This window comes from Styela clava, chromosome 7, assembly GCF_964204865.1.
Source record: "Styela clava chromosome 7, kaStyClav1.hap1.2, whole genome shotgun sequence".
NCBI classification, from domain to species: Eukaryota; Metazoa; Chordata; class Ascidiacea; order Stolidobranchia; family Styelidae; genus Styela; species Styela clava.
This window is the reverse complement of record NC_135256.1, coordinates 7,227,050-7,237,951: the sequence shown is the minus strand read 5'-3', so window position 1 is coordinate 7,237,951 and position 10,902 is coordinate 7,227,050. Positions and strand designations below refer to the sequence as shown.

The following is a 10,902-nucleotide window of genomic DNA, read 5'->3' as shown; positions in this document are numbered from 1 at the left end:
GTTGTAATAAACTTACAATAACTTGATTATATAGAGACCACAAGCGAAATTATAATTGCACTGAAATTCCAATGGGGCGTCAGGTGATACAGTAACTTGATTATATAGAGACCACAAGCGAAATTATAATTGCACTGAAATTCCGATGAGGCGTCAGGTGATACAGTAATATTCCGATGCATTCCCGTCTATTGACCAATTACACAATTTGAAGGCGAGTGATGTTTCAGTGCTGTGCTCATTAGTAAAAAGAAGAGAATACGGCTGTAGTAGATAATCACTATACTACATATTATCAATGTTGCATAATGTCGCAAAAAGTGCCGGCGCAACTTATTTGGAAAACAATCTAAGAGCTGCCAACAATTTGCATTAAATATAACTGGCATTTTTTAAACAATAAATATAAGCAACATCAACCGGGCTTTGTCAGTTTGAAGCGTCCATGCTGTTTGACACAGCTTCGTGTACATGATTGTTTCAGAATAAATCTAAATAAAGATATCTGTTAATTAGACGAAGATCGTTGGAATTTTCGTTCGACTCTATAGCTGGCACATAGCACCGAAAACAGAACCAATACACGCTTTCCCTCGAACTAATAGTTTAATATTATGCATGTACAATGTAGTGGAATGTACATATGTGTTTTGAATATTACAATCAGAAGAATTTACTGCGTAAGATTCTTCGGAATACAGCACTGCCTGACTGGATTATTTGTTCAGTGTGGCTTAGGATTTTGATTTATTCTGCGTTCTCCAGGTGGGTCGAAGTGATTTCAAAAGCGCGCCTTGCAGTGCGTCCATCCATTGCCGAGAGCGCGTCGCAGGTTTGAGATTTGAAGTTCAAGCCCCATGTCAATCATTCTGATTAAAAAATAAATAAATTAGGCCGGCAATGATTTATAAGAAAAAAATGAGCTTTATTTTAACCGAAATCATCAATCAATTGAAAATATCTACCAAAGTAAAATTGTGGGTGTTGCTCAACCTGACTGTTACTGTTACAATGTTTGTATATAGTATTCAATTGCAGACTGCTGTTCTCTTACCATATTTTTATCGGGTGTATCAGCATGTTAAAACGCTAAAGAATATTATATGCTAAGGAAAATCTATTTCGTATATAGTTTGACTCGAAGATAATACGAGACCTTTCGGTCGTTGCACCACCATTGTGAATTGACATTAGTAAACCCCTCTTCCAGGGCGATTTTCCTTTGTTAGATTGACAGGTATAGATGTAGACCAGGGTGGTCCAAACCCAGGCCCGCGGGTCACATGTGGCCCGCCGCTTCATTATCTGTGGCCCGCATCACATTCGGAGAGTAATCAAAAAATCGCATTTCGTGTTGTTTCGTCACAAAATCAATCAGAAAAATCTTTTGACGTATTGTCATCACTATTGTCAATGAATTAAATAGTGTTATGAATAGCTGGGGAAAGTAGCGAAGTTGAATGATGTGCTTGGCGGTCAAAATTGTTATCTGGCTTTTTAACTTTTTGGTCGAGAATATATGCAAACAATATAGGCATCATAGAAAACTAAAAATCGAATGCAGATTCTATTAGCCTAGAATGGCTATGCCGGATAACTATGTGTTTGCACAATAAAGGTGTTTGTTTTGTATTGCACTGTTTACTTATTCTTGGCACTATTGTGGCCCGCGAACAATGCAAAAATAATTTTGTGGCCCGTGGAGCCGACAACCTTGGACCACCCTGGTAGACGTATCGGCGCAAGTAATTGTTTTTTCCGCGCGTTGAAAACATCATCACGTACCGGATGTTGCACTTCTCGGCAAATCATTGTAATATTGCTGTAATTATAATCGCTGCGTTGTCAACGCTCAGCCAGCTACAAATAACGTGTATTGTCAATCAAGAGCAGTGTGTTTTCCTTGCGCTTCGTCGCCAAACACGAAGCTATGTGCGCGCCCCGCACTCCATCTAACAATCATCGAGAGCGCGCTGCAGGACTGTGTGCGTCGCAGGCTGGGATGTCAATCGGAATGTACTTAAATTAGTTGGACAGCGCCAACTAGGTCAAGTTACGTTTCTTTTGGGCCGAAGTCATTAATTGACAGAAACCTGTCGCATGACCTGACGCCTAATGTTGCAAGGTTTATATCGGGTGGTAAATTTCAGTCTTCTGTGTTCATGTCGAATATTTGTGCTGAAAGTATCAGCATGTAACAAATTAGTAGAGCATTTTTAATGCTGAATAATATTATATGTTATGTGTTACAAAAATATCTCGAGTCCAAACTCTAATCTCGTCACATCGCCAAGCATGGAACCAATCATATTATATTTTCTCATACCACTAATTGTGATACTTTCACAATGCACAGATATTTGGGAAATTGTCAGAGTTGCAATGAAGTTCCGATAAAGCGTGAGATGACCAAGTACGATTCCGAACATGTTGCATCCCTGTCCATTGGACAATTTCGCAATTTGAGAAGACAAGTTTTAATATTGTGAGTACATTGTAAAAAGAGGAGAATACAGGTGTGGTAGGTAATCACACTACTACATATCATCGAAAACTAATTTAGAGCTGCCAGCAATATGCATCGGAGATGAATGGGATTTTATAAACTATCAATTTTTGCAACGTTAACCGGGTTGGCGGTTTTGAGCGCCAACGCTGTTTCAAACAGTTTTTTACATAATTGCTTCATCGCCGAGCGCGATGCAATCAATCTCCAAGCGTAGCACTTCATCTATCGATGGACCAGGGTACGTTGCGCGGGACTGTTGGCGTTGCAGGTTAAAGATTTGAAGTTCAAGCCCTATGTCGATGATTTTATTCAAAATGTAATTAAATTGGGTGGACAAAGCTATAAAAAAATGCTTCATTGGAGTCAAAGCCAATAATTAAGCTATGGGTATTGTATAAATCAACGGCTACTGTTACTGTATAGAGGTAATTTTAGTCTGCTGTGTTCATGGCGCAGTTTTACTGGGAGTATCAACATGTTTAAACGCGGAATATTCTCATATTATGCTACTAAAATATCTCATCAATCTATGTCGTGTATAATTTGACCCGAAGATAATATCGGACCTTTCAGTCGTTGGAAAAATATGAATGAACGCTCGTAAACTCATCTTTTCAAGGCCATTTTCCGTTATTAAATTGACAGGCATAGATGCAGACCCACAATGACACTTCATATATAGCTGCAGATTGTGTCGCCCTGAATAACGCAATTCGCAAGCATCTCGCTGCATCAACAACGGATGGTCTATTCCTTTTAAGGCATCTTTCATTTAATTTACCGATTTCGAGTCCAAACTTCATTCTCGTCCAATGACCCAGCATGTAATGCGTTACACTATATGATTTCATGCGCTTAGTTGTAATAAACTTACAATAACTTAATTATCTGGAGAACAAGAGCGAAATTATAATTGCACCGAAATTCCGATAATGTGCAGGATTGATTAAGGTTCCCCAGCGTGTTCCCTGTAGAAGATAATCGTAAATTAACTACTATACTATATGTTGCATAATTTGGCGACGAGCGACGGTACAAATCAGTTGGAAAACTAATTTAGAGCTGTCAGCAATTTGCCTCGAAAATTACTGGCATTTTATAAACAATCAATTTATGCAATATCAACCGGGTTTGTCAGTTTGAAGCGTCCGTGCTGTTTAAAACAGCTTCTCACATGGTTGCTTCAGAATAAATCAAAACAAGAATATTTAAGTACAATTAGACGAAGAACGTGAAAATTTGTTGAGCATCGTTTTCCATTCATCATGCATTCGACTCTACAGTTGACGCATAGCGCCGAGAAGGGTCCTAAACAGAATTTTCCTCGAAAGCATGTGCATATGTGTTTTCAAACATCACAATCAGAAGAGCTTGTCGTGTACCTTATTTACGAGTGAAGTTTATTCTTACTACTTTCTGCACTGAATTACCTATCCAGTGTTGCGTGGGTCATGTGACTACAGTGTTTGGGTCGTTTAAGTGCAAAAGTCGTTATTTTCTAATATCTGCACGATCGTTTTTTTTATGGTCATGATTTCACTGCAGTTTTGTCGCTTTATTGCCGAGCACGAGTAATCAATGTGCACGGAATGATGGCGTTCCAGGTTAGAACTATATATAGATGTCAATTCCAGTCTGCTGTGTTCATGTCACATTTTTTACTGAGCGCATCATCATGTAATAAATTAGTACAGCTGTTTAAACGCTGAATAATATTATATGTTACAAGAATATCCCATTAATCTATTTCGTGTATATATAGTTTAATATAATATGAGACCTTAGGTCATCGCACCGTTGTGATTGCACCCCAGTAAACCCCTCTTTCTAACTTTTTCCATAGCCTTGTAATTCGCACAAGTACGAAATTATAGTTGCACTGAAATTCAGGTAAAGCGGGATGTGATCGAGTAAGGTTCCCGAGCTTGTTGATACCGAGCTATTGACCAATTTCGCGACTTAGAGGCGAGAAATGTTTCCAATACTGTAAATTAGTGAGTAATCGCAAATTACTATACATTAACAATGTTGCATAATGTCGCGACGAGCGCCGACGAAAATCAGTTTTACACCAATTCAGAGCTGTCATCAATTTGCATCGAAAATGGAATTTTATATTCACTTATTTACGCAACCTCAACCGGTTATGTCAGTTTGAAGCGCCCATGCTGTTTGAAACAGCTTTTACATGATTGCTCCAAAAAAAGGCAAAATGAAGATATATATTTGATCTATTTGAAATTAGACCAGGTACGTGACAATCTGCCGAGCATCGTTCATCGCATGTGCATATGCATTTTCAAACACCACAACGAAAATAACCTCTTCGGCAATATACACATAATAAGTAAGATTGCACAGGATGCTTATTCATACTTTACTTTCTAGACTGGATTATTTGATTAACGTGGCTTAGAATTTTGATTTAAATCACGTTCTCATGCCGGGTTGAAGTGATTTCGGCATATGTGTTTTCGAATATTACAATCAGAGGAGCTTCTTAGTCGAATATACACATGCCGCGTAAAATTCCTTGGAATACAACACACATTAAACTTGTACCATATTTATCAATAAAGGTTATATATATACTACTACTTTCTAGAATGGTTCTCCGCCTGTGACGATGTAGTTGTGTAGTAACGTCGCTCTTCTCTGTTTTCTCAGGATCTGTTTTTCATTATTTCACTGCAGTCTTGCCGTTTCATCGCCGAGCACGAGGCAAACAATGTGCGCCCGTTCCACTTCATCTATCGATAGACGAGAGCGCGTTGTGCTGGAATGCGTCGCAAGTTAGAGATCTCAAGTTCAAACCCTATGTCATATTATTTAAAATATAATTAAACGGGAACCCTACATAAGGAATATTTGGATCTCTTGTAGAAAGCCCCCGCCACTAATGCAAAAGTGGGAGATTTGAGAAAGACACCCCCGCCACGTTGCAAAATAATAAATTTGAAATTATCTAGTTAGGGTTCGGAATGATTTGAAAATTTGAATTTCCATCGTAATCTGTATTCTTAACCCTAGCCCGAACTGGATATTTACTATTTTTCGTGCACAGTTAGACCCGGAGAACCTTTGCAGTCGTTGCACTGATGTGAATGACCGCCAGATCTTTCCCCTTTCCTAGATGATTTTTCTGTTGTTAAATTAGCAGGTCTATTTGCAGACCCTAAAATCGAAATTTCATCAACAAAAGATTATAGTGGATAATTGCAAATTACTGCACATTACCAATGTTTCGACAGGCGCCGGTGGAAATTAGTTGAAAAACAAACTAAGCAACAACAAACAAGCCGCCAACAATTTGCATCGTACGTAACTGACATTTTGAAAACAATAAATTTATGGCTTCGCTGAAACCTCTCTCCTTGTACATGATTGCTTCAGAATAAATCGCAATGCGGATATTTATGTTATATTAGATGAAGAATGTCGTAATTTGTCGAGTATCGTTCCCCAAACAGCATCCTGGTTGGCGCATAGCGCGGAGAAGAGTCCCAACACACTTTTCATCGAACCACTGGTTGAATATTTTGTGTTTTTGAACAGCACAATAAAAAAAGCTTCTTAGGTGAACTACCCACAAAAACTGCGTAAAATTTTTCTCATGACAATTCACGTATGTTTTGCACAAATTCAGCTCCTATCTTGCTTACCAGTTGGGGTTATCCATACGACTCTGGTTTCATAACAACGAAATACACATAAAACAGTTACTTATCACCTTTTGTATCCGCAAACACGACATGCCTAATGGCGTTAAAGATGCTAGTGAACACAGTAGAAATGGATTCTGTTAACAATATTTAAACGGCGTGCTTCTCAATATTTACAGGAGATCAGCACCGCAACCAATATCTCATGGACGCGGCGTTGTTGCAAGCCGTTTTAAGCCCAACATTTTGAAGGAAGGAGCAAGATAAAAAGTGGAAGTAACTGTGAACAACTGTAACTGAAAAAATTATGAAGATCTTAGGAGGAAATGAAACACATGTTTGCTATGATGGTAATAGTTGGTCGTGGCAGTTCCTCAACTGAATTTTGATTTTGTCTATAAGAAAATCACTTTAGATTGCCTGATATCAGTTATATATATAACTTATGTAATAGAATTATTTAAACAAGTAATACACATCAAATAGATCATATAGCACGTGCGCTAATAAGATTTTGTTATTTAAAAATTATTATTTCTTTTTTCTTCAATAAATTATTTCTCATTTCCGTTTACATCGCGAATATATATCAACGATGCCAAAGGTATCACCGAAGTGCAAGATTCTGATTCGGCCTCTTGACCATTTGAATCGAATCTCAGATGGATTGATGCCAGAACAATAATTGCTAAATCAGACAAGTTAATTTAGTGGAACGACGTCTTTTTAGGAAGGGAGGACTGCCAGCTCAGACGAACAAGTGTTGATATATATATATATATATATGATTTATAAAATGAGCTAAGATATATTTGGTCGATGAGATTTTCAAAAATCCTTTGAACCATGATTATTTAACGTTCGTGGCGTGAAATTGGCCAATGAAAGTTGGATCTCCTCATCGTGCTCAACAATGTGTCTTTGCTTGGGGTGTCTCTAACATTTTACCGAACAATATATCTATGCTATATCAGAACGTAGCATGAATTCCACTTGTTATGCTTACTTCAACCATCTGCTCCTATTATATGAGATATTGATCTAGGAACAGTGGAACAATTGGGATAGGCATGAGACAACTGTAGCAGGTTTGCTGAAATGGGACAAGTGTGGGACATGGCATTTATCAGACAACGCGTTGCTTGTATTAAACCAGATTCAAAAGCAATATCAAGTGTAATTGTCTCTTTATTGGCACCCAAACTGCAGAGTCTTTCCTATCAACGAATTTAAGTATTATGAAAGAAATTGGGTCCAAATTACGATGGCTCCTAACTTTCATTAATACTTTCGTGTGTTGAAATATCAATATCTAACCTTCTTTCCGAACTGCTCTACCCTGAAACCATGCCCCAAATAAACTGGGATTAACTGAGAAACTATGTATTGCTACAATCAAATTTCCTTCCGCACACCAAGACTCAAATATATACGCCTGACTTCAAGATGCCATTGCAGATTCAGAGCGTCACATCGATTCAGCAGAAATTTCGCATTCACGTGGTATAATTTGCTCCGCTAGGGTGCGATATGTAGCTGCAATGATTTTTTTGAGCGTCTTGAGTGAACGGTTGGGTACGGAAAGATAATTGCTTGAGACTGCTTTTTTCGCGATTTGTTTTTAAAAAACACAACCAAAATAGCTTCTTAGGCATAGTATACAAAGTAACAACAACAATGTAATACAATGTACAACTTTCCCCCGGCGTTCCCTGGATTTCAAAATTCACTCGTCTCTATTCTCTGGTTTTCATGACTCCACTGTCTTTTCGCTTCATCGCCTAGCACGAAGATAACTACGCGCCTCGCACTATATCAATCACCACCAAGAGCGCGTCGTCGTGTTAACTTTTTTCGTCGCAGGAGATCTGAAGTTCAAATCCCATGTCAATCATTATAATTGAAATCGTATTAAATCGAATCGGCAGAGCTATAAAAGGAAAATGCGTCTTATTTGTGTCGAAGTCATCAGTTTATTCTACCCAAGTAGTACTGTGGGTGTTGTATAAATTGATGCCTACCGTTACAATGTTTGTATATAGCGGTCAATTCCAGTCTGCTGTGTTCATTTCGAATTGTTCATCGAGGGTATCAGCATTAGCATTTTAAAACGATGAATAATATTGTAGGCTACAAAAATATCTCATCAATCTATTCGTGTATAGTTCGGGTCATCACACCGTTACTAGTGCATCGTTAGTCTTACTAGTGTGGTTGTCCATTGTCAGATTGACAGACAAAGATGCAGACCCTAAAAATTGTTTGCAATTTCTGCCGTCTTGATTAACTTAACCCAGCATGCAATGAATTATGCTATGATCATACGCCTAGTTGTAATAAACTCACAATAACTTGATTATATAGAGACCACAAGCGAAATTATAATTGCACTGAAATTCCAATAGGGCGTCAGGTGATACAGTAACTTGATTATATAGAGACCACAAGCGAAATTATAATTGCACTGAAATTCCGATGAGGCGTCAGGTGATACAGTAATATTCCGATGCATTCCCGTCTATTGACCAATTACACAATTTGAAGGCGAGTGATGTTTCAGTGCTGTGCTCATTAGTAAAAAGAAGAGAATACGGCTGTAGTAGATAATCACAATACTACATATTATCAATGTTGCATAATGTCGCAAAAAGTGCCGGCGCAAATTATTTGGAAAACAATCTAAGAGCTGCCAACAATTTGCATTAAATATAACTGGCATTTTTTAAACAATAAATCTAAGCGACATCAACCGGGCTTTGTCAGTTTGAAGCGTCCATGCTGTTTGACACAGCTTCGTGTACATGATTGTTTCAGAATAAATCTAAATAAAGATATCTGTTAATTAGACGAAGATTGTTGGAATTTTCGTTCGACTCTATAGCTGGCACATAGCACCGAAAACAGAACCAATACACGCTTTCCCTCGAACTAATAGTTTAATATTATGCATGTACAATGTAGTGGAATGTACATATGTGTTTTGAATATCACAATCAGAAGAATTTACTGCGTAAGATTCTTCGGAATACAGCACTGCCTGACTGGATTATTTGTTCAGTGTGGCTTAGGATTTTGATTTATTCTGCGTTCTCCAGGTGGGTCGAAGTGATTTCAAAAGCGCGCCTTGCAGTGCGTCCATCCATTGCCGAGAGCGCGTCGCAGGTTTGAGATTTGAAGTTCAAGCCCCATGTCAATCATTCTGATTAAAGAATAAATAAATTAGGCCGGCAATGATTTATAAGAAAAAAATGAGCTTTATTTTAACCGAAATCATCAATCAATTGAAAATATCTACCAAAGTAAAATTGTGGGTGTTGCTCAACCTGACGGTTACTGTTACAATGTTTGTATATAGTATTCAATTGCAGACTGCTGTTCTCTTTCCATATTTTTATCGGGTGTATCAGCATGTTAAAACGCTAAAGAATATTATATGCTAAGGAAAATCTATTTCGTATATAGTTTGACTCGAAGATAATACGAGACCTTTCGGTCGTTGCACCACCATTGTGAATTGACATTAGTAAACCCCTCTTCCAGGGCGATTTTCCTTTGTTAGATTGACAGGTATAGATGTATACCAGGGTGGTCCAAACCCAGGCCCGCGGGCCACATGTGGCCCGCCGCTTCATTATCTGTGGCCCGCATCACATTCGGAGAGTAATCAAAAAATCGCATTTCGTGTTGTTTCGTCATAAAATTAATCAGAAAAATCTTTTGACGTATTGTCATCACTATTGTCACTGAATTAAGTAGTGTTATGGATAGCTGAGAAAACTAGCGAAGTTGAATGATGTGCTTGGCGGTCAAAATTGTTATCTGGCTTTTTAACTTTTTGGTCGAGAATATATGCAAACAATATAGGCATCGTAGAAAACTAAAAATCGAATGCAGATTCTATTAGCCTAGAATGGCTACGCCGGATAACTATGTGTTTGCACAATAAAGGTGTTTGTTTTGTATTGCACTGTTTACTAATTCTTGGCACTATTGTGGCCCGCGAACAATGCGAAAATAATTTTGTGGCCCGTGGAGCCGACAACCTTGGACCACCCTGGTAGACGTATCGGCGCAAGTAATTGTTTTTTCCGCGCGTTGAAAACATCATCACGTACCGAATGTTGCACTTCTCGGCAAATCATTGTAATATTGCTGTAATTATAATCGCTGCGTTGTCAACGCTCAGCCAGCTACAAATAACGTGTATTGTCAATCAAGAGCAGTGTGTTTTCCTTGCGCTTCGTCGCCAAACACGAAGCTATGTGCGCGCCCCGCACTCCATCTAACAATCATCGAGAGCGCGCTGCAGGACTGTGTGCGTCGCAGGCTGGGATGTCAATCGGAATGTACTTAAATTAGTTGGACAGCGCCAACTAGGTCAAGTTACGTTTCTTTTGGGCCGAAGTCATTAATTGACAGAAACCTGTCGCATGACCTGACGCCTAATGTTGCAAGGTTTATATCGGGTGGTAAATTTCAGTCTTCTGTGTTCATGTCGAATATTTGTGCTGAAAGTATCAGCATGTAACAAATTAGTAGAGCATTTTTAATGCTGAATAATATTATATGTTATGTGTTACAAAAATATCTCGAGTCCAAACTCTAATCTCGTCACATCGCCAAGCATGGAACCAATCATATTATATTTTCTCATACCACTAATTGTGATACTTTCACAATGCACAGATATTTGGGAAATTGTCAGAGTTGCAATGAAGTTCCGATAAAGCG

The 10,902-nt window shown here is 38.4% G+C and overlaps 1 long non-coding RNA gene across 2 annotated transcripts; it reads left to right on the top strand.

Annotated features, from left to right (window-relative positions):
• The first annotated feature begins 1,976 nt into the window (after positions 1-1,976).
• Positions 1,977-7,161, top strand: LOC144425278 (uncharacterized). Of its 2 annotated transcripts, XR_013477424.1 has the most exons (3): positions 1,977-2,047; positions 2,357-2,485; positions 6,351-7,161. It is a non-coding gene; the product is annotated as an uncharacterized LOC144425278 (long non-coding RNA). The 2 variants fall into 2 exon arrangements; XR_013477423.1 differs by having other exon boundaries at positions 1,983-2,485.
• The last annotated feature ends 3,741 nt before the right edge of the window (positions 7,162-10,902 follow it).